The sequence below is a fragment of the Motacilla alba genome, chromosome 14 (assembly GCF_015832195.1).
Source record: "Motacilla alba alba isolate MOTALB_02 chromosome 14, Motacilla_alba_V1.0_pri, whole genome shotgun sequence".
Classification (NCBI taxonomy): Eukaryota; Metazoa; Chordata; class Aves; order Passeriformes; family Motacillidae; genus Motacilla; species Motacilla alba.
The window spans coordinates 14,069,742-14,093,661 of record NC_052029.1 but is presented as its reverse complement, the minus strand read 5'-3'; the positions used below and the strand labels follow the sequence as shown (position 1 = coordinate 14,093,661).

At 54.3% G+C, this 23,920-nt stretch overlaps 1 protein-coding gene across 3 annotated transcripts in view; it reads right to left on the bottom strand.

Moving 5' to 3' along the window:
* The window catches only part of RAI1 (retinoic acid induced 1), a 74,604-nt gene extending 51,120 nt beyond the window's left edge, over positions 1-23,484 (bottom strand). The window contains exons 1-2 of one of the 3 annotated variants that reach the window (XM_038151819.1): positions 23,269-23,484; positions 11,202-11,313 (exon numbers count right to left, since the gene is read on the bottom strand). The gene's annotated coding sequence lies outside the window, so the exon portion shown is untranslated. Of the gene's footprint in view, positions 1-11,065; positions 11,166-11,201; positions 11,314-23,268 lie in introns of all 3 variants that reach the window. The other 2 variants (XM_038151821.1, XM_038151818.1) reach the window with 2 other exon arrangements.
* Between the last annotated feature and the right edge of the window lie 436 nt (positions 23,485-23,920).

The window sequence follows — 23,920 nt, the reverse complement described above, 5'->3', positions numbered from 1 at the left end:
CACCGTGACCTGCCCGTCTCCGTGAGGGCAGCAGCATCTCCGTCCTTCTCCAGCCACTCCACTGACTTGCCAGCAAATAAAAGTCAGGGGAATCTACTTGACTGGTCTCCTTAGCTGCTCTCTCCAAAGGGCTGACTTATAAAATACCCACGTCCTGGATTTCTGGGAGGTTTTCACTGAGAGCACATTGTTTTTCCCCAGCAAAGCCAGAAAAGAATTTACAGTCGGTCCACACAGCGAGACTGCTCTGCTTTCTCTTTCCTGGGACAGGAACTCAGTTTGAAACAGATTGCTAGCAGCTAAATGCAAGTTCCTTAGCAGCTTCCAGAGTGAAAATATTCCCTCTCTAGATCTCCTTTTATGTCCACAACACATTATTCCGGTGGAGGGCTCTCTTGCTAAGAAAAGCTCTGGTAACTCCCAGCCTTGTCTCCAAAGTGGTTCAGGTGTGGGAGCCAGCTCCCCTGCAAGCATCCCTTGGTCCTGCTGTCCAGCTGAGATGTCCTTAATTCCTCCATCTGTCCCCTCCAGGTTCTGGCTGGCTCTGCTCTCAGACAGTGAATACATACAGCAGGCTGCAAGGCTGCTTGTCCTAAATATACATTTTTCCCACAGCTTCAGGAGAAACTATGTCTTTTAAGTCCCCCAGCCCACTCCTTGGGGTGCTTCTGGGGCTTTCCGTGCTAAGCTGCCTTTGTCCCACACACTGCATGCAGACAGACGAGAGGTTCACACCAAAACCCACCTCTCCTCCCTGCCTTTAACTAAACCAAAACAAAAAACAGATGGAAAATCAAATGCTGGCAGTGTGAAGCATGTGGGCTGCACTCGCATCAGCCCTCCTGGAGCTGCAGAGTGTATTCCTTCCTGCTCTGGGGTCCCAGGGCTAAGCCAGACCCCAAAAGGGTTATTGGTGGGGGAGATCCTGCTGTTCCCCCTTGCCAGCCACCAAGCAGCATGGAGGTGGGACAGAGGGAAGGAAGGGAAAGACAGAGGCAAGAGCAGCCTTAGCATTTTAGGAAGTCCAGGAGGAACAATTTAAACCTCCAAGCAGGATTTGCACAATGCACAGCAAACGAGGCACTGGGGCTGCAGACAGAACACTGGGGGGACAGTCACAAACTGGACACTGAGCTGCTTTTAACCAAGCTCCATCCATCCCACACACCCCCTGAGGCAGAGACACTGCGGAGGAAACACCTTGAGACCAGAGTTAAGGCTGTCCCCTAATGAATGCACGCCATTCCACGGCCATAAGCTGCTCAGATGTCCTTAATTCCAGGATTTCTTACACGCTCCGTGCCTGACTTTGTAACCTCAATCATGTATTTTTTAGTGTTGCTCCTGTGTGCACGTGAGCTTATCTCCTTTTACTGTGGGATCTTCTTTTCACTCTCTTGTTAGGATAAACAATACCCACGACTCTTCCACGTCCCTCCCTGGGAGTGCATCAGTGTCCCTGAACTCCCCTGAACACTGCCCAGTTTTGCGGAACAAGCAGCGAGCAGTTCAGGCTCAACTCCAGCTCCTGCTGGTGCCTTGGTCACCCTCGGATGCTCGGAGGTCGTTCCCACATGTGGGTGAGCATCTGGATAACCCCAGTGCCACACCAAGGCTCCCTGCATGGCACAGGAGGAGCAGGAGCAGAGGGAGCCCGTGGTGGGGGCAGGGACCAGCAGCGTGTGTGTGTGTGTGTGTGGAGTAACGCTCAAACTGCCATAATGGATTGCCTTGTTTACACTGGGCCCAGGGAAAATCACTCCAGGGATGGAGACACAGAAGCGTCCAGAAGCCTCTGAGAGCAGGAGAAGCTCTTCAGGCTCTCGCCTCTTGCTTCTGCTTACAAAATCATCCCCCCCGCCTCGCCTCCTGCATCACTGTCAAGGGGCGGAAGCTTCAAAATCACTGTAGTAAGCAGGGGAGGGATGAGGAAAGGAAAGGAAAAGTATTATCGGATGGGAATGTGGCTTTTCCACTCCTCCTTGCCAAGAGGAGTCCTCAGTACTCAAGGACACACCAAAATGGTCGCTGGGCCACAGGGTGCAGCGAGAGTTGTGACAAATTTCTGGGAGAGGGAAAAGAATAAATAGGAACCACCTTAAGGGAGGGGAGCCACCAGCAGAACAGTTAAAATGACTAAATACTTTCCCAATATCACTCCTCCACGTAAGCATTGCTGTAATTGCCCTTGGGATGTTGCACAACGGCGAAAGGGAGGGGCAGGTGCTGGCAGGGAGGGAGCGAAGGCGTGCAAACCTCCAAAGCTCCATCCCAGGCGCTGCTGTCATCGAGGAGAGACTCTGCCACCTCGGGCCCTGGTGGATTTATCCCCTGAGGGGCCATTCCTCACACCAACTGGAGGACTCCCAGGAGGACTCACTCCTCATGCCTCTGAGACACAGCGGGCTGCCCCAGGGAGCAAGAGCAAAAGGCGAGGAGGAACAGAGCCCACGCTGCACTGTGTGGCAGAAAAAAAAAAAAAAAGAATAGAAAGAAAAAGAGAGAGAGATATAAGGGCTTCATTCAAGCGCTCTCGCTCTCTGGAAGTCTCACGCAGAGCAGCTGGTCTTTAAGACTGCTTGCAAGCACGCCATGCAAGCACAGAGCCCTTCCATTCCTGGGTGCTTTCATTAGTGACACTCAGACGGGGACAGCCACTCGACCCCCATGAGAAGGAAAACGGCTGACTCATTCTTCCAGCAACGCTTGAGAGCAGGACACAGTGCTCGTGCTCTGTAGCAGCAGCATGGGTCCTCTGCTGCTTCCTAAGCCAGATCACCGGGTCCGGGCTCGGATGCCACACACAGGCACACACCAGCTAATCCACAGATGTGCTGGGTCCCTGCATAGAGCATCCTCAGCCTTTGCTTCCTAAAGCTGCCCAGCGATGCTCGAGTCGAAAGGGAAACCTCTGAGAGATGCAGTCTCGAGGTTTAAAACATCTGCGGGCCATCAGCCATTAAATGGGATGCTATGCTGGTTTGCTGCTCTCGGGTCTCACGCCAGGTTCATCGCTGTGCCGGCTGGGTACCGTCCAGCAATGCATTAAGTGATGTGACTATTTCTGTTCTCATCACATGTTTGCTCTCATCCTCTCCAGGGTGTGTGCGGGGGGAAAAAAAAACACACATTCATTATGGAGTGTCATATTTTGGTAAGGCTTTTCGTTTCTCTGCATAACACCGGGCTCTTGGCAGAGGAGAAGGGGGATTTTGTTTTCCTAATATCCATGTACTCAGGTATTTCTGTTAGAGGAGGCAAAGTCAAAGAAATGCTAATCAAATATCCAGGAGTGCACAGTGCTGACATCCGCACCTCGCTACTATATGGCCTTTCATTAGCATTACCTAAATGTACGACCGTACAAAGAGCAGATTTCCTTAGCAACAGGGCTGCCTTCATATTTCCTCCCCACTACCCCCTGCCCTTAGAAGAAAAATGACTTCAGCTCTTTCTCTGAGCCCTGCTCTGCGCTGCAGCAGTGCTCTACGCCACTGCCAGGCTTTGCTATATGCTGCATCTGGGACGCCCGCCTCTCCACGCTGGGATCCACGAGCCATAAAGCAACCTCTTGACTTAGCTCTTCTGCACAGCCACAATAAAACTCCTCTTTTCCTAACGGAGCATATGCAAAACAGCCCTGTAACGGCAGAGGGGGGATCCTCTCCTCCAGATGACTTACAGCTCCCATCGCTGAGGGAGGATGTCCAGCATGCTCAGCAGAGCCGGCATTGCCGGCTGGCGACTCCTTTGCTCCCTGCCACCCGGCTGAAGGGTGACAACTGCCCTCGTCCCCAAATGGCACTGTAAAGCACCTTTGCCTTGGGCAGGGAGCTGCCAACCCCTCCTCTCCCCGGATCTGGGCCAGGAAGACGGAACACTTCATCCTCCGCGCTCTCCCCCGGTGCCACAGCCTGGTGCGCTGGGCTATTTTAAGAGCTCGTCTGGGAGACTGGCACACGCACCGCGCTGCCGGGAACTCCCTGCTTCTGTTTCAAAAAAGCTGGAGGCTGGGAGCCTGCTGGGACTCACCCCTGTGATTCCCAAGGTCTGACCCTCCTCTCGCTGGGACTGGCGCAACGCCGCTGAGTCAAATGGAATCGGTCCCAATTAGCACCGGTGAAACGGGAGGAGAACCGTGCCCTCCCCGGCATTTCAACCCCTCCAGCCGGGGGCTGGGACCACTGAGCCTCCCCCTGCAGCCATTCCCCTGCTCTTCATCTCCCTGCTCTCCGACCTGCTCGTTCTGTGTTGCCATTCCCTGCCTTTTTCACACGGATACTCAATCCCCTTTCCCATTATGATAGGGTCTTTGATTGCACGATCGCATAACTATAATGAGACAAATATTTATTTTGCAGATATGGGTTAATCAGACCGAAGGTATAGAAATATTTCATGCGCTAATCAGAGTACCTTCAGCAATCAGTATAGCAAATAACTCAGGTAAATTAACATAGGAGAGTTCCCTTATCAGGTTTTAGTCTAAGATATATGTGCATTAAGGACTAATTTGCTCTCCCCCCTCAGATTTGGGCTGGAGCCCAAGATGAGGTTGAGACCAAGGTTCCCTCCCATCAGCTTTCACGGGAGCTGTGCAGGCTTTGCTCCTGGCAGGATCAGACGCCAGGATGAATATTCAGCAGCGTAAACGCCTTTGTTTTCTGTGCTCTGCACCTTTAAATTTCCAAGGGCTCTGCTGTTTTCAGCTCAGACAGCCTTTTTGCATTCAGTTCGCTGCAAGCTGACACAGAAGACACGATGGAGCAGGTTGTGTCTCCTGCTCTGAGCCCTTCACGCCACTCTGGCAGCGTTCAGGGGCCATATTAAGAGCTGTGAGTAATTAGTGAATTCCTCCTGCCCCAGTGCGGCGCAGAGCAGCCGTACCCAGCACCTCGTGGCAGGCTGGCCGTGGCCAGTGGGCACATGTGGTGCCAAGAGCATAGGTGGCGGTGGGGACACTGGCCTCCGTGCGGGTCCCGAGGGGCCGAGAACAGGATGAGCCCCCAGAAGAAGGGCTCCTGGGTTCAACAGGCCTTCCCAGGGCACTCACCCAAGCTCCTGCAAATCAGCAGTCCCAGGAGACACCTTATAGAATCATTAAGGTTGGAAAAGGCCATCAAGAGTTGGCCAGACTCTTCAGGCTCAGTGTCCCTCACTCCAGTGTCCCCAGACCAGGAGTGGCTGTGCTCCCGCCCCAAAGCAGCTGCTACAACTGCATTTTCCCTGCTTTGCTCTGAAAAAGCTCCTGCAGAGGAAACACAGAGGATCTGCCCTTGCCTCTGTCATGTTTTGGGATCCCAGAGAACAAAAAGCACCGGAGGAATGGCAGGCATTATAGTAACGATGGTGACAAATTTAATTAGAGCAGGAAGCTCTGGAGTGGATTTCAAATGGCAACACGGCATTTTGTGTGAAAGCATTGCCTCGCTCCCCCCGCTCCCTCCCCGCCTCCACCACGCGGCTCCATCCAAACCCACCCCACCCTGCGGGATGCATCCCTCTAATTTTCCCACATGTTGTCCCCTTCATCCTTTCCCCCCCTACACTCCTGAACCAACACATTCCCGTGGTCTAGAAAATGCAGCCATAGAGCAATTCAATAATACAGCAGCCAGATGTGCAACAGTATATCCAACATGTCATTCAAAGGAGCCCTTCAGTGGAGCCGAGACATGCTATCCCACAATCTTAACTAATACATCCTGAGGCCCTGGAGGAGTTGATGGATGTATACAATTCCCTTTCCTACAGCTGTGGTCCCTTTTAGAGGGGGCATCCAGACTCAACAATAGCCCTGCTGTTGCTTTCAAGACAGAACCTCTTCAGACAAACCGGGCTTAATCCTGACCCCGGTTACGCCCGCCCGGGCTCTGCCGAGGTCGGTGGGGTTTGGGAGCCAAGGGCTGGGAGCAGGATCCAGCCTCGTGGAGACGCTGTCTGCCGTTTCACCTTGTGCTACAGGCTCTGAGAAACCTTGGTAACTGGTTGGAATATAACCACCTTGGGGAAAAGGCAAGCGGAGAGGAGCAGGTAATAAGATTTCTAACTGGTGCTGGTAGAAAGAAGGAAGTAATATAACAGTTTAATTAATCTATGCCTATTAGCGTTATTAAAGAAAACAGGGAGCTATTGGAGGTTTACCTCAGAGAATATCATCAAACGGGGACCTTCTGCGGGGAATTTTATGTCTCTGTGCCCAATTTATAACCAGCACGGAGGTGTGGTGTTAGTGACAGCCAGTGCTGAAATGTCACAGTGCTTAGAAGTCATTAGCTGGGGACACAGGGAGAGAGAAAGAGAGGATGGAGGAGGGGACAAGGGAGAAATGGGGAAGGAAGGAAAAGGAATTAATTTAATTAAAAATATCTTTAGAGCCTGTCTCTTGATTTGTGTGGTTTTGGGGCTTGGCAGAGCAGCTGAGAACGGTGTGGAAGGAAAATCAAGGTTGCTGGGGCTTTTTGAAGCTGATAAAAAAAAATAAGCACACTTTTCATGTTCAGGAAGATAAATCCCCATTTTCTCAGTCTCAAGACAATCCAGTTATTTACTGACAGTTTTACTGTGAAATAAAAAGGGCTTTAAGCTTCTTTCTACTTGATGTCTCCATAGCCTGAATATTATTAGATCCCAGCCTGGTGCAGCTGGAGTTTTGGTTAATAAATTTAACGTCATTAGACAGAAAAGCCTTCAACTGAATGTTGCAATTCTTTCCCCCCCCCCCTTTTTTTTTTTTTTTTTTTTTGCCGTTGCAGTCAGACTGTATGTAGGTGGTAAGAATCAAAAGAAAGGAAGTACGCTTGGCAAATAGGGGAGTGCTAAAAAAAGGTTTTGCTCAGGCTGGGGGTTCAGTGCGAGGGTGTTTCGCCCACAGACGAGGCAAGGCTGAACCCCCCTGCAGGGGATGCACCCTGACGTGGTACTGGTTCCTGCAGCATCCCTCAGGAGAGCAAAACACTCCTGATTTCACAGTGATGGCGTGTCTCAGGGTGCTTGTCCCACTCAGAGGGGTGGCACTGCGGGTGGCCATGCCACTACCACCTTAGAGAGGTCTTGGATAGTCCCTAGCAGCAGCAAAATCACGATAATCAGGGGTTGTCTTAGTGCCACCACCATGGAGCTGTGCTTGAGGTGGCTTTGATGAGAAGAAAAGTCTGCTTTTCCACCCAAAATCTGCCTGGAGGCCATTGCAAGGCCAAGTGTTGGTGCAGCAAAACGTCTTGGTGGGACAAGGGAGGAACAGCCAGCGTGGAGCAGGCAAGGGGAGGGCAGATGGCGGTGGAGCTGCTTGTTCTTCCCATGGGGAGCCAGGCAGCTGCAGCCCCTCAGAGCAGAGCTAGCTCACATGGAGGGAGAGCTCCCACCAAAACCCAGCAGGTCCCCGCTCTCCCCCTCAAAGCTGCCTCCATCTCGAGCCCCCGTCTGCCACCCCTTCTCCTCAGCTGCTGCCCCTGCCACGGCCGAGCCTTCTGCCACCACAAAATGTGCCCACTGAGAGAAAGAGACTGAGGAAGGCACCACAGCACTCTAATTCCCCACCACACACCTCATCCGCCTCTTCCCCAGCTCCTGCCCTGCCGCCTTCCCACTACATGCAGGCGGCGGCCATGGCTGGGCCTTCCCTCCCTGCTGAGCCTGAGACATGGCGGGCTTGGGGGGATGCTCCATTTGGGGCAGCTGGTGCTGGCCTGTTGGCTAAAACCATGTCCCACACGCTGGGTTCCTAACCCCAAAACCCCACAGGTGTTGTGGACACCAAAAGGAAACTTCTGTGGTGGAAGTGGGACGCTGAGTGACCCCCCACCCGGCAGCTCCACCATTGGCTTCACTCCAGGAGAAACAGTCTCCAAGTTCTTTCACAAAATAAACAGCGGTGGCTGGAAGGAGAGGAGCAGGACAGGGGAATCGGGGAGATAGCGAGGGGCTGGGCAGGGACGGTTGTGGAGCTGGGGTGCCGGGATGGGAAGGAAGTGGTTGTTGTGGGAGTAACGTCAGGAAGAGCCTCGGCTGGGGCCCAGGCGGGCAGGGAGAGGGGAGATCGGAGTTCATGGCACGGCTACGGGGAGGAAGCGCCCGAGGGAGACGAGCCAAGGGAAGAGTCCAGTGGGGGGACAGGGAGGGGTCTGGTGTGGGGAAGGGGAAGGGCCTGGTGTGGGGAAGGGGAAGGGTCTGGTGTGGGGAAGGGTCTGGTGTGGGGAAGGGGAAGGGTCTGGTGTGGGGAAGGGTCTGGTGTGGGGACAGGGAGGGGTCTGGTGTGGGGACAGAGAGGGGTCTGGTGTGGGGAAGGGGAAGGGTCTGGTGTGGGGAAGGGTCTGGTGTGGGGACAGGGAGGGGTCTGGTGTGGGGACAGAGAGGGGTCTGGTGTGGGGACACGGAGGAGTCTGGTGTGGGGAAGGGGAAGGGCCTGGTGTGGGGAAGGGTCTGGTGTGGGGAAGGGGAAGGGCCTGGTGTGGGGAAGGGTCTGGTGTGAAGCCAGTGTGGGGACAGGAAAGGATCAGGCGTGAGGATGGGGAAGAGTCCATTGTGGGCATGGTGAAGGGTCCAGTGAGAGAACAGGGAATGGTCCAGCGAGGGGACAGAAAATGGTCCAGTGTGGAAATGGGGAAGGGTCTGGTGTGCAAATGGAGAAGAGTCCAGTGTGGGGACACAGAAGGGTCTGGTGTGCAAATGGGGAAGGGTCCAGTGTGGGGACACAGAATGGTCCAGTGTGGGGATAGGGAAGGGTTCAGTGGGGTGACAGAAAAGAGTCCAGTGTGGGGACAAGGAAGGTGTGAGCATCCACTTGGGCAGAAGTATGCTGGGAGACACCTATCCCGGGAGAACAACCGACCCCAAAATCCTGCTGGATCTGGTTTACTCCCCTTCCAAAGCCATTCCTAATAAAGGCTGTTTAATTTTTTTTTTTTAATCCCTCCTCTGGTGAATAAAAGCAAAACAAATAACCCCAAGCAGCGAGGCTGGGTGATGAGCAGCAGATGGCTGGTGATAACAGGTACCTTCATACCTGTGCACCCCTTACCCACAGCCTTCCCACCTGGAGCTCCCAAGCTCCCAGCTCCGTGGCTCTCACCAGCCCAACAATCCCAGCCCAGCGAGGGGATATGGGAGTGCAGACAGCAGCGAGCTGCTTTAGGGAAATCCAGTTTGGAGCCAAGTCAATGCATGCAGAGTCATTAATCTAGGTCTGGTGCCAATAGGGATGGCTTTGCATTAGCCGGGCCCCTTTGTAGTTCAGACAATCAGTTGCATTCAACCAGCGCAAGATAACGCTGCAGAAAGCTGAGACCATCGCAGCTCATTCCTCCTGTAAGGGGCGGGGGGAGAGGATTTACAGGCAAAATAGCATTGCATTAATGGGACTGCTCAGTATTCTGCACAGACGCTGGCGGATAATGTCTTTGCAAACTAACTGCAATAAATTAATTAAATTAATCTACTATGCCGTGCTTGTCCCCACCCAACATCAAATTCAAGGATGATCAGGGCTTGCCTTATCCTCCATAGCCTACGAAAGAATCTGATCTCACTTGCTCTAGAGTTTCTGAGGCACTGAATTGCAAAGTACCACCTGCCTCACTAAACTAATCACCAGCCTGGTGGTTTAGATCACATCAGTTTTACATGTAATTAAGACTGTCCAGGAGGGCATGCAGCTGCTTACATGGTCGTTCCCTCTTATACAGCAACGTGCCTCCTGCTCAGATAGGTGCAATTAAACAAGCCTGTTCACAGTCATTAAGCATTAATGCACCTCATTAGCATAAGAACTGGAAGAAGCTTTGATGCAGGGAACCCCGCAGGAGAAGGAGATAGAGAGAGATGTACATACAGACAGGAAGGCGAAGGGCTGGGCCACCACCTTCTCGTGGCCCCGACCAACCATTCCAGCTCCATTTCTCCAAAGCAATGAGCCATGCCGTGCCCTCCTCCCCAGAAATGGGTCTGGGTTATCTTTCTCTCCCCCTCCCCCTCTTTCTAAATTATGCTGGTGGAAAGGAAAAAAAAAAAAAACCCACCACACCAAACTGTTGGGATATTAACCTAGCGAATCCATTAATAAGCTGAACTCTCTGTTGGCTTTGACACAGCACACTAAAGCTTTAAAGAGACAGGGCCCCAGACACTGGAGATAGGGGCAGAGACAACAGCGCTAACAAAGAGCCACTGTTGCCACGGCCGTGGCCATCTCGGGTAGGTCCAGCTGTCTTTGGTGTTCTGTTTTCCAGACACAAAGAGCAGACTGAACCGTTTTGGTCTGAATGGCTTTCATTTGATGGTAGAGAAAATGAGAGGGAAGAAAGAAGCTAAGTAAAGTGTCCAGGAGAGAAGGAAAAAAAAAAAAAAAAAAAAAGACAGGAGAGGAAAAAAAGAGCATGGTGTGCTGCAGGTCTCCAGTGAGAAAGGCTGCATCTCCCCCAAGCACAAATGGGGCTGTCTCAGGGGGCAAAGTGAAGGTGGCATGGTGATTTTGAAGCAGGATGGAAGTGAGGATCCAGGATACACACTCCAGGGGAGCTGGGATGGATGCTGCCTGTGCCTCACTCACCTGCCTGCCCAATGCTTTGCACAGCAGTGTACTCAGCACTTCCAGACCACAGACTGCAAACAGCTTGTCTAGCTGGGGTTTAATCTCAAGGCAACAACCTGTGTTTGTACAGTCCCTGGCCCTCTGGGCTCAGAGCCTGTTAGGAGCCTCTAGCCTGGACCAGGAGCATTATCACACAGAGCCTCAGCAGCTTCACTGTCACCATGGCGAGAAATGGGCTCGCACGAGGATGTGAATCAGCTGGAAAAAGTGAATCTCCAAGTGAAATGTCTTCAAGGAAACCACCACACGCTACCATGGAGCTGCTCCAAACCCACACCTCAGCCCAAACTGTATCCCAAGGCACGAGTAACCCTTCTGCCGCAGCCTCAAGATGTCCACATCATGCCCTTGCATCTCTACCTTGCACCCTGTAAGCTTGAAAAACAGGCCTGAAACATCCATTCCGGGGTCCCCTATTACAAAGCACAGCTCTGAAAGCCAGAAATGGAAGCTGAGACCGGATAAATCAGTACCTACCCACTGGAGAGCCACACGGGCTCGTCCCTACAATGCGCTCTCTGGCCTCCATCTAGTCCAGCTTGTAAGTGATAAAAGCGTCCACGACTGCAGCTCTCATCTGGGAAGAAGAACAAACAACCCAAGTAGATCTTACCACTGGGAAATGGTTTCTAAGGGTCTCCAGAGATATCCTCTTTCCTACGCTCATTCCATTAGTGCTGTGCATGCTCCATTGTCCCAGTCTCTCCCTCCTTAGTGGTTACATCCTACAAACACAAACAGATTTCAAATCCCCCGTAGCTCTTTGGCCCATGATGATAATAATTTTCCCTCCTTGAGCACCTTTTATCTAGAGATCTGGAAGCATCTCTCTGGCATTAATAGCTATTAGCTTCTCCACCATTGTGCAACACGGAGTGAGCACCATTACATTTCACAGCTGAGGGGAATTTGGGCACGGCACAATTAGGAATTCACTCCTGCCAAGTGGTGCATCCTCTTGTGCCCAATCAGTGGCACAGGGATGGTGGTGCTCGGTCCCTGGATGAATCTGGCTAAATCCTAAAAGATTTGCCAACAGCGTCAGCAAGAGGAAGAGATCCCAGGTTTGTGCCTGAGTCACCAAACCCTCTGTTTTCCCTTCTGTGCCTAGAGAAGTCAACGGGAAGTCTCCCATGGATGGTAATGGGAAATTCAGGCTTTTTGAGTCAGTAAACAGCTTTTTTTTGAGGCGAGGAGGGGGAGGTTTGGGCAAAGAGGCTTTTACTGCACAGTCATTTTGATAAACCAAGGAGCCGAGCTTTTACCCAGCAACAGGCTGGGAGAATGACTGATGGAGACCATGACCCCAGTGAACCACAGCCTTGCTCCCCCAGTCCCTTCCCATTTGCCTTTTGTGATTACAATTAGTACTGGGGGCTGGCAGGTGGGGGAAAAATGAAATAAAATAAACTAGAAGCCCCCCCTGCCCCGCTGCCAGCCCCTCATTGTCTGCAGAGGCTGGCTGGGGCTCTGCACACTGCAGTCCTCTGCCCATTGTACTGCTGAGAACATGCGAACAGACGCTCTCGGGCGATGGGTTTTATTGAACGCAACTTCAATGGCAAATGGAGAGGGAAAGAGGGGGGAGAGGAAAGGAAGAAAAAAAAAAAAAAAGCCTTGAAAATCCATGCCAAAAAAAAGAAGAGGTGGGGAGGGTGTTTTTTAATGCAATCAATGGCTCCTTCCTATAACTCTGCCTGTTGTGAGGAAATTTCTTTCCAGTAGCAGCCAGCAGCAGTCCCAAGGCTGTGACATTGCTGTAACGCTTGGAGCTCAGCTCTCTATCTCTGGCAGCAGCCCCGTCTTTTTGTCATTATTGGCTGTGATTGCAGGGGGTGCACGCCAGCTCGCCGAGTGCTGAGATATTGCTGCCTTCCCCTCCCTCTGGACAACTTGCCCTCAGAGAGGAGTTTGGGGAGGGGATGAGGGTGAAACAGGGAGCTGAATTCTCTCTGCCTCCCCTGAGTACGCTCTGATCCAAGCCCACATGGATAGGTAGAGGTCCCCAAGGCCCTTTTCGGAAAGCTCATTAGGAAAGTAGTGACAGATGCATTAGCTATTAAAAAAAGGCGGGGGGAGAAGCTATCATAGAACTTTAAAAAAAAGCAGCAGCAGCCGCCCGACAGTTTTATTGCTGTCAGATCCCTTTTTTTTTGTGGGCACGTTGCAAAGCAGGAGAGGTTTGGGTAAATATCTGACGCACGCGTGCACTTCCCATGCTCCGGGCTGTCTGTCAATAATCCAGCCAGGGTATTTCTCACACCCTCAGGAGGCAGCTGCCAGCTCTGCCCATTGCCACTGCAGCTACTCACCCTTCCTATCCACCCCCAGCACCTCCTGGAGAGGAGGGTTTGGAACAGGCATGTCTGGCTGCATGCAAAGCTGCGGGAAGAACCTGCCAGGATGCCACAGGGGGTGAAAAAAAATGGGCATCAGCTGCTGCCATCTCTGACTCTGAGCTTCAGCCTGGGGAGGACAGGTCTTGGCATGAGATGTTCCCTCCTGATCTAAGCAGAGGCTGCTGAGATGGAGATTGAGTCCTGCATGCCGGGACCTGCTGTCCCTGCAAGCTCCAGCAATGCTCTCCATGAAAGGACAGAGCAGGGCACGTTGTGCAATGGCCACTCAGGCCTCTGTCCATGTCCCACACCCCACATCCCAGCCCAAGAGCCCTCGGAGCTCAGGGAACAGGTGTACACACATCACTGGGTGGAGCTGCTTCCCTGCACCCAGGATGAGTGACACATCTGGCAGCAGCTGGAAGACACAAAGCCCCACATAGGGACCAGGCATGAGGAAGGTGGGAAATGCTGGGTACTGGATGAAGATGCCCTGAAGGGAGGTCTGGGCTGGCGAGCTGTGGTAGGCAGAGGGGCAGATGATGGGGGGGATGAGGCAGGATGATGGCACGGGGTTTTTGTCCCTCCCCATCCCATGAACCAAAACGGCCACCACTGCTCTTACACCTGTGTGAAGAGCAGAGCCCAGGTAGAAACAGAAGAACAACAGATGTTGCACCTGCATGACGGCTCCCGAACGGCGCCAGACGAGCTGGAATTCACTTCTGAGCCACAACAGCAAAGCTCTTCCCACAGACAGCAGTGGGAAGCAGGGATCAAAACACCACTTCCACAGACACACTCCCAACACTGGGTCCTGCCTCCAACACTGCATTTTTCATGGACCATCCTCATCACTACAAGACAGTCAAGCCAAATATGTCCCCTCCAAGACCTCAGCATCCCTCAAAAAGGAGGCTTCAAAAGGAACTATGGGGGTACCAGAGGCAGCTGTCAATCTGTGCCCCCCACCCTCACCTCCTGCCACCTTCCAACCACAGTCAGGAGGCAGAAAAGGCAGAAACCAGCTGGAGGAAAACAGCAAAACCTTGCAGCAGCAGCAACCGTCCCCCTCGGTCGGGTTTTAAATGGCTCTCAGATCCCTTCAAACAAATCTAAATGCACCGATCCTATTGTGTGCATAAATCTTTGCACCGGGGCCTGCACGCCTCCACACTATTGATAAAGAGAAACGAGTCTTAAATATTTAATGAGCGAATAAACCCGTTAAGAGGATATGATTAACTGCACGCCACGGCTCTGCATTTAAGGTGTCCCTGCTGTACCTTTAGAGGGGTTTTATTTTTAAGGGAAATCGGCAGCAGCAGCTGGTGGAAGCGAGCAGCCGGGCTGTGCGGGTGCTGCACGAACAGGAACGCCGGCACAACGCTCCACTCCAGAGGCATAAATATGCCACGGGAGCCCAGGCTGTTCAGGGGGGGCTGTATTGACTCAGCCCGATGGCAGGGAGGGCAGAAAACAGAGCCAAGGAGGTTTGAGGTTTTAGGTGAGGTGGCAGGAGCCAGGCTGTCGGTTAGAGAAGCCACGTGAACCCTGCACCTTTCCGTCTCGCCTGGCAGCGAGGGGGCTGCCGGGGGGATCAGGAGACCTTGGAGCTATTTCCAGCTGAACCACGGAGCTGGAGCGTGACCTTGGGCAAGTCACTTCCAGTCACCCTCTGCCTGGAGCCGAGCTCTGTGAGAGGCAACTGGAGTCTTGCCCGCCGAGGGTGCGGATCGAGGCAGCGTGGGGTGCCAGGATGGTTGAACCTTCCTTTTCTCCACCTCCACCGAGCTGGGAGCAGCCTCAGCACAGGGCTGGAGCACTGAGGGCTGGGGTACAACACACCAGCCAGCCCACAGGATGTTCCTCAGGCATACAGAGAGCAGCTGATGGAAGATTTTATGAAACCAGGCGCTATAAATGTCCCCTTGCTATGTGACTTTTTAAGTTTCTAAATTATTTTGATCATTATTTTTACCAGAGTGAGGTGAATAATATACAACAAACCACCGTGAATCATCACTCCAGTTTTTAGATATGTTAAATTTAGCTGTTTTGGTGCCACCTTTTTGTTTATATTCTCCAAGTGTTTCTTGCCAACAAGTTACCGGCAGGGATTTTTAGCCAGGAAGGAGAAGGGAAAAAAAAAAAAAAGTGAGACAGACTGCTAATTTCTGTTCATTTATTTTAAGCATCAACAAAAGATATTGGAAGAAAGTGGATTTCGAATTCTTAACTGCAACAGTTTCCCTCCCCAAATCTGAAGTCTAAAAATTAAACCTGCCCAATCGGGAAGCCAAAACCCATCATGTGATGTGAGATCCCAATTAAAACGACTCTCATTCCTGAGACCGAGTATTCACAAAAGAGCAAAGACCACGAATTATTTGCAGAAATTATCTGGAGAACAATTTTGAATAATGAATACGATGGGGGAAATCGCAGTCACTTGGAATACTTAATGCAACTACAAAAAAAAAAAAATCACCAACGATTTGCGAACAGAGAAGAGGTGAAACGTGTGGAATAGATCATTTAGCACAGTCCTGCCACCACCAGTGACTATTCCAAATGACCAAGGCCCCTCTCTGGCTGCAAATGCTGCAGGAATTAGCGACAGAGACTGATGGACAGATGGAAGTCATGCTTGGAGATACACCTAATCAAAGAGGCTGTGCCACCACAGCCAACACGCCCGTGACCTGGTAAAATCAGGGTGAAATAACTCGGGAAGCAGGATGTTCCAAGCAGCCCCGGGCAGGAGGAAGGGATGCTCCGGGTGAGGCAGCCAAGCGGAGAGCAGCTGCAGAGGAAGAGGAGCTCTGACACATGCTGGCCAAATCCCAAGAGGCACAAGCACACAGGAACACCAAGGATGAGCTTCTGTGTGATTGTGGCTGGTGGAAGGGGTGGGAGATGCCCTGGGAAAGGAGAGGTTCCAGGTAGGTCTGGATCAAACAGGGGTGGATGCTGCGTCACCAAATGCTGGCTCTGCCATGGGAAATATCATCCCATCATCCAGGGACTGTGAGTATCCTTGGGTGTCCCTCCTGTCTCAGCCTGAAGCTGAGAGATGGGGCTCCAGCAGAACCCACTCTGCTTCTGCCACCTCCCTTCAAGTGCTGGGCTGAGCCAAACCCTGGCCTCACACTGAGGGCTGCTCCCATGGCCACGATCAGAGCATGCAGGACCCAAGAAAGAGAAATCTGCTAAAAACTGAATGAGCCAAAATCTGCCTCTTCGTTAGATTTACTCTGTCACAGCACAAGCTTTGCATTTCACCTACCAGCAATGAGCATGGAGGCCAAAATCTCACCACTGCCTGTAGAGTCCAGCTGGGAGGAAGGATCTGAAGGGAGAAGGCAGGGAGAATTTGGAGGGCAGGAGCAGGCAAAGGAGAAAAGGTTTTGGAGGACCTCGGGGGACCACAGCAGGGCGTGGAGGAGATGGGGACCTTGTGGGGTCAGGCAAAGTCTGCAAGCACTGCTCAGGTGGGGAGATGCTGCGCCCTTCCCTGCCCCAATAGTGAGGAAAAGCAGCAAAGGTCTGGTAGAGATGGAGCTTTTTCACATCCCAGCCTGGTCAGCTGACATTTATCAGGGTAACAAAAGGATACAGCCTGATCACAAGACAGGCTGACAGTGCATCTTCCCCTTCTGGGGAGGAAAGTCAAGAGCCAAAGTTGTAAAAAGTAGTCCAGTCATCTTTCGTATCTTCTCTTTCCTGCAGTTTGACGTGTGCAGGGATACTTCCTCTCCTCCTTTGAAATGAAAGACGAAAGAAAAATGCAGACAATTCTGCCTTTTAGGTGCAGGAATTAAAAAATAAATCAAATTCTTCCAATGTTTCAGGTCAAATATTCCCCAAAGCTTCTGTTCTGGCAATCTAAGATTGTAGAGGCTGGATCTCTTAAATTCCCTTGAATTCAGGATGTTTCTATCAATCTGTAGCAGTGTTTCAACAAGCCTGGCTGAGGATGCTCAGGAAAGCCTGGTTGTTATATGCCTGGACTGCGGCAACCAGAGAACCACTCAGGAACTGAGAGACTCATTATTTGTTATTAACTCACCTGGAATCTCTGATTTCTTACATGTCATTTTGCTACTTGTCTGCAGAGTGAAACAGCTCCTCAAAAAACAGAAAAAGGAGAAAGTGAACCACCCACCAGTGGAGGATCATTTTTCCAGTGGATTCTAGTAGGTCACCAGCAACTGCATCAAAAGAGTGTCCTGGGGGCTTCAGTGTTTGCTTCCTGTGCCCCTTTATTTACTGTTGATTCCCTCTGTGGCAGCACTACCAGCCCCTGCAGAGACTGCCCTGTTCCAGCCTCTGCTTTTCCAGGTTCAGGCACTGGGTATTTATTGCATTTGGCTGTTTTCAGAGCGTGGGTGTTTGCTTCACATGTCCCCACAGAGCAGAGTCCCCTTGGAAAACTGTTCCAGGCAGGAAACTGCTGCTGCTCCTGGTAAGGGAATCACATGGGGAAAATCAGTTTCTTTTTCAAAAAAATCCTCCGAGTGAGGAGTTTGTTCCGGGGAGATGGAGAACGGAGATTCCCACGGGCCCTGCTCCTGCCTGTCGGATGGATTCCCCCCAGCACCCTTCTGGCTGGTACAATGGTTGCTGTGATGAATTTTTAGGGATAACAATTTGTTGGGATAATGACTTCAGGGGCACAGGACACTTCTATGCCCCAGCCCTCCTACGGCATCTGCGTGATACCTTGCTAACCTTGCAGACAGAGAAACTGAGGCACGGAGAGGGACAAGGCTCCAGCAGCACCTCCAATCGCAGCACTCGGGTGCTCCATGGATGCTGCAACATCAGCATCACCCACAACCTGGCTGAACTTCCCAAGGTCCCCCAACAAGAGACCTCCTGTGTCCCCCTTCTGCCCCCAGCTCAGCTGCCGCGAGCTGCTGGCCCTGGTCCCTCTCTTGAGGATCACTTGCTGTCTCTGGCACCCAGCAAGCTCCTCTGCCAGCAGCTGGGCTCTGCCCCGCTGATCTCAGGGTGCCACCTTTGCCTGCAGCATCCCCAGGAGGGCATCACAGCAGGGCTGGGGCATCTCCACCGTGGCTGGGGACGGCAGGGAGGACAATGACATTTGCTGCAGGAGCCTGACATTGAACCCAGCCAGTCAGAACAGCGGGTGTTTTGCTGGCAAGGGTAGAGGCTCTGCTCTGACACCGTCAGCGAGGGGACAGGAGAGGGAGGGGAAAGGAAAAAAGCCGAAGCAGCAGCCAGACAGCTGCCTCTTCCTCCTCCTCCTTTTGTGCAGAAATGTGGTTTTGTTTGTCAGTCAAACAGATTGTTTTCTCCTTCTTTGCAGGCCAATTGTTTCTGCTCCTGCAAGATAAGGGATTGAAAAGGGCTATATTTTTATGGCACTGAATCTAGGCCCTCCGAATTGGAGGGGAGACATCAAGTGGGAGAGGGATGCCGGTTCAAACCAACACTCCTCTCCCCAGCTCCACTCTCCAATCCCATTTCCACCCCCATTTTCCTTTTTTTCTCCTTCCTTCTCCTGCCTGGAGCTGCCTCTCGGCCCTCTCACTATTTAATCTCTGTCTCTCCAGTGGACTCAGGAGGTTTACACAGCTTCATCCTCTTTGCACCATCTGCTGAAAAGAATCTGCCTTTCCCCTGCTCTCTGTCCAGCGGCTCCTCCTGCCACCCTCCCCCCAAAACTGGGGAAAGCAGAGCCGGTGCCACCACACGTGACGTCGAGAAGAACAAAACCCAGGAGTGGGGTTTCCTTTTCTGTGAAGGATTTGCCCAGAAAGCACCTTGGAGAGCCAGACCCCAGAGTGCAGCAAGAGCAGGAGGCAGAGATGAGGGAAGAAAATGATCAATAAGAGCAAGCCCAGGGTAAGACAGCAGGATCCTCTCCAGGCTTCTACAGTGGGTTCAAGGAGCCTGTGTCCAGTCTTCCTCTTCTTTCTTGTTGAATTCCCCCAAATCCACAGTCCAGATGGGATGCCGTGACTCACAGTGATGGGAACGCTGGAGCGATGACCTCTGAATGACCGCCAGCATCCCCAAGCCAAAGGACATGGAGAAGGTCCTTGCTCCAGGGACAGTCAGGGCTGGAGGCATCCTCACCCTCACTGGATCCCAAGCAGGAGTCCTTTGCTCCCAGGCGCTGATCACATCGCACACCGAGGACCAGAGGGAGGATTTGCCTCTCCTCCTTGGGGGATGAGAGCCTGGAAGGGGGCAGCGTGGTTCATATCCAACTCATAAGCCTCTCAGAGCTCAAGCTTGAGGACTGAGATTCACTCAATTAATTTTGCTTTGGCAAAAAGTCCATTTTTATTGCTATTTCATGCCTTCAGTATAGATTTTCCCTGCTCGTCTCAAAGGGATAATAAAACCCGACTCGTTCTTTTTATAAAAGTCTCACACTCCCTCTCTCACCAGGCTCTGTGTTCCCCAGCTAGAGATGTAAATTTAAAGGGGAAATGCTGTCATTTAAAACAAAACAAAACCAAAAAAAGCAACTCAGAAAGCCCAGCTTTGAGCATATTCCAGCTCTTGAAACTAGGCCGTGCAACCAAAGCAAAAACCAAGCTGCCACCTTCCCGCGGCGAAGCGGCATTCCCGCAGCCATCCCAGCCTCCCACAGGGGAACTGGGGGTGACTGCCAGCCCCAGGAAGCCGCTCTCCATCCTGCAGGGCTGGTGGTGGCCCTCTGCTTGCTGGGATGTGTAGTTTTTGCCAGCTGGGTGCTGGTGGGCGCAGGTGGTGAGCGCTGCTCAGAGCCAGCTCCTTGTGCTTGGATGTGAGGCTGGAACCCCTGCACCTGCACCTGCCTCCCACCTCCTCCTCCTCCTCCTCCACACCAGGTGAAAGCCTCGCTGCTGCCAGCCTCAAGCAGCTGGACCAGTCCTCCTGGAGGAAATCCCAAATCCACGCAATTCCGAGCAGGTGGATTCTGAGCGTGTTTTCAGGCAGGCAATGGGACAGGATGGTGGCAGGACAATACTCGGGTCTGCCTGCTCCACCCCAGCTGGGACGCATCCTGCCTGCTCTTCGGAAGGGCTGTGGCTGTGGAGGATCCCTCTGAGAGGTGAAGAAGGGAAAGGGAAACTGCCTTTCCTCTGCCTTGTGCCCTGCTGCCATGACCTTTTAGGGGGATAGGATGCGAGCAGAGGAAGCCAAGTGGAAGTCTTGTCATCAGTGGGTGGCAACAACTGCCTGGGGACAGGGCGGGGTCCCCAGCACGGCCAGGATTTAAGGGCAGGTTAGACCGAGGTGCCCGCAGGGCACAGCTGATGCAGCCCGCTAGGACAGACTCAAGCTGGTGCCTCCTGCCTTGGCTGTGTGTCTGATTAGGTGATGTGTGTAAATCCACCATCACTGGGACTCTCCCGGCCTGGCAGGAACCAGGAGCAAATCCAAACCAGAGCAAATCCAAACCAGAGCAAATCCAAACCAGAGTGAAGCCACGTGAGGCAGGAGAAAACACACGGGTGCCTGCACTGTGCCACCCCAGCCCAGGACCAAACCAGGCCAAGAGGTGACAGCCAAACCCTTCCCATCCAAATGTTTCTCCTTGTCCCTATCCTGTACCCTTTTCCTGCAGCCCCCTGCCAGGCTGCCTGCATGCCCTGGCTGCCAGGAACTCGGGGCCCTGCCTGCATCTGGCAGGGCAGGCAGCGCCCACGGCGAGAGGAAACACACAGCTTGCTGTGCTCCTGCAGGTGTGCTCCCAGCAGACAGAAGTTGTAGGGCAGCTAACCAGGATGGGCAGGAAGGGAAAGACAAGGAAACCCAGGTGCTATCACATTCCCTGGCCAACTGATGGGGCAGCATCTCCAGGCTCACCTCTGGTGCCCCCAGTGAGGCTGTGGCACAGCTCCATCAGTTAAAACAAAGTTGTGCCATTTCCTCTGCTGGCAGAACAAACGGTCTTTCCCCACCGTGAGCTGCCTGAGGGATGCTACAGAAAATTCTGCACCTCCCCCGTTTCGGGGGAAAATCAGTTGGAGTCCCTAGATTTTCCTGCAGAGCCCTCACAAGACTCAACCCTCCAGGCTGGAAAATCCTTAGTGTGCTCTGACAACCTCTGCAGCTAAGGCAGAGGCGAGAGATGATTAAGACTGGCTGAAATCTCCCAGGACTCTGACATCTGAGAGGCCCCATGCAAGGCAGAGAACCACCCCAGGCTGCTCCTTGCAACCTGCAACTCCCCTCACCTTAGCACGGAGCTGAAGGGAGACCAGGGACCCAGCGGGGCCAGGAACCAGGTCACCGCTGCTGGTTTCCAGGCAGCAAAGGTTTGGAAGAGCAGAGGATCATTTAGCAGAGCGACAGTGAAGGTTCAGAGCAGAGCCTTCAAATTACACGCTACAGAGCACTTTTCCTGCCTAAAAGGTCTCTGAAATGACTGTGGCGGCTCTGAAACGAAGCACTCTGTATGCAATTGTTCCCTGGGGCTTGCAGCGGAGACAGAGCCGGGAGAGGAGAGGTGGGTCTGCGGTCCCTGGCACGGGCAGCTCCTCATCAGATGAGGATACACACTTCTTCTGGGCTCCACAGCACAGCACTGCTGCTTCCCTAAATCTCCCTGGTGGTTTCTACCAGTCGTGGTATTTTTTTTTTTTTTTTTTTTTTTTTTTTTTTATTTCTCACTTCCTGCCTTGAACTTCACACAGCTCCTGGCCTGGGCTGCAGAGCTGCTGCTCAGGGCGTGGGTGTCCCCAGCCCCGCGCACAGACCCACGATGAACCCCTCACCACCATCCCTCTCGCCACGCCTCGAGGCACACCTCACTCCCGTGGGGAATGGGGAGAGAAGGGCACTCAGGGGGAACATGTCCTTTTCTCCATCTCACTTGGCTTCCTCCCATCTTTCTCCACTCCATCTCCCAGCAGCTCGAGGTCCATTTTCATCAGGCAGTGACAGTCACCAGGAGAAGCAGTCTCAGCGCTGGCAGGCACCACGCACAGCCAACCTCTGCTCCCCACCCTCTGTCACCAGCACACAGGTGACAGCACCCACATCCGCACAGCCACCACGGCGCTGCTCACCCACCTGGGGCACACACACCGCTACCCTGGGAAAGGCAGCTGTGGGGTGGGAGAGCTCCACAATGTCCCAGCACACGGCAGGGAAAAATTTCTGCACCATCAAGGAAGCTCTGGCAATGCCAAGGAGCTGGGGCAGCTGGAGTGAGCTGGGAGAGCTCCTGGAAGGTGCTGGCACCACCAGCGATGCTCTCCCTTGGCTGGCACAGAGCCCCAGGAGCACTCTCTCATGCAAAACCCCAACTGTTGGGTTTGTTCCTCCACACCATCACTTTGGGAGGTCACCTGAGGGCAGCCAACACGGGCACCGCGGGCAGCCAAGGGGAAAGCGGGCACGGCCAGTGGCCACAAGAGCTTTCAGCAAGCCAAAATCTGCTCCCATCTAAGGGGTGGCGCCACCCTCCATCAAAGGCAATGGGGAACAAACAAGCACCCCAACAACACCCCACTCTGACGTCAGTGAGATCCTCCAGCAGGTCTGCAACGTCAGCCACGACGCTTCCACCGGCCGGAGAGCCCTCGGGATGCCGACCCCTGGGGCAGCTCAGCACCTCCACCGGGAGCCCACCGCCACGCTCAAGGTGCTGCTCCAGCTGCACATTTCCAGGGAGAGTGGGAACGGGGACACACACACACACACACACACACACACACACACAGGAATTTAAATGGAATTTCACAGCTGCAGCAAAAGGGCACAGGAGGGGCTCAGGGCTATCTATCCAAGATGCACCATGTCCCCGCTCGGCATTTCGGCACCACCGGCCGGGAGCACCGCGGCCACCCGCACCCGCGGGACCGGGGGGGCCGGGGAGCCCCTCCGTGACGTCACCGAGCCGGGGACACGCTCGCGTTTTGGGGGGATCGAGGCGGGTTCGGGGCGAGCTTTGGGGGCGCCGGAACGGGCTAGGGTTGGAAATACGAGTGCGGTGCGGTGGGAACGCGGGCGGAAGGGAAGGGAAGGGAAGGGAAGGGAAGGGAAGGGAAGGGAAGGGAAGGGAAGGGAAAAGGAAACTACGGGGATGTGGCGGCGGGTTCGCGGTGCCTCCGCCGCTGCAGCGGCAGCAGGAGAGCAGCGGGCCCGGCGGGAGCCGCGGTTGCAGCCGCAGCTGCGACGCGAAGCCCCGGGGGGGTAACGGGAAGGCGGGCAGAGCCCCCCCCGCCTCCGGCAGCGCCCCGCTCGCCCGGCCCCTCCGCTCCCCTTGCTCCCCCCGCCGGCCCCTATCACCCGCCGCCCTCCCCGGGCCCTCCCGGGGCTCGGCGGCCCGCCCGGTTCCCCCGGAGCCGCGTCCGGAGCCCTCCTTACCTGGCGGGCCGAGCCCCGCTGCCTCTCAGCGGCGGCGCTGGGCGGGGGCGGCCCCGGCGGCCATGCCCGGGCGGCCGCGCCGCTCTCCCGCGCCGTGCGAGCCGCCTCGGCGGTGTCAGCGGGCGGGAGCCCCGCGCGGCGCCGGGAGCGAGGGGAGGGACGGCGGGGGCATGACCGAGCGCCGTCGGAAGTGCACGCGCGCCCGCCGCCTGCCCGCGACCGCGGCGACACCTGCCGGCAGCGCCGCCGGTGGCACCGGGAACGGCGGCGGGGCGGCGGCGGCGGGCGCTGCGCACACCGCGGGCAGCGGGGCGGGCGCTGGGCACGGCACCGGGCACCGGGGCATAGGGAGCAATGGCGCGGGCGCTGGGCACGGCACCGGGCACCGGGACATGGCACACGGGGCAACGGGGGCAACGGGGCGGGCGCTGGGCACGGCACCGGGAACCGGGGCACGGCACACGGGGCAGCGGGAGCAACGGGGCGGGCGCTGGGCACGGCATACCGGTCACCGGGGCACGGCACACGGGGCAGCGGGAGCAACGGGGCGGGCGCTGGGCACGGCACCGGGCACCGGGGCATAGGGAGCAATGGGGCGGGCGCTGGGCATGGCATACCGGGAACCGGGGCACGGCACATGGGGAACGGGGGC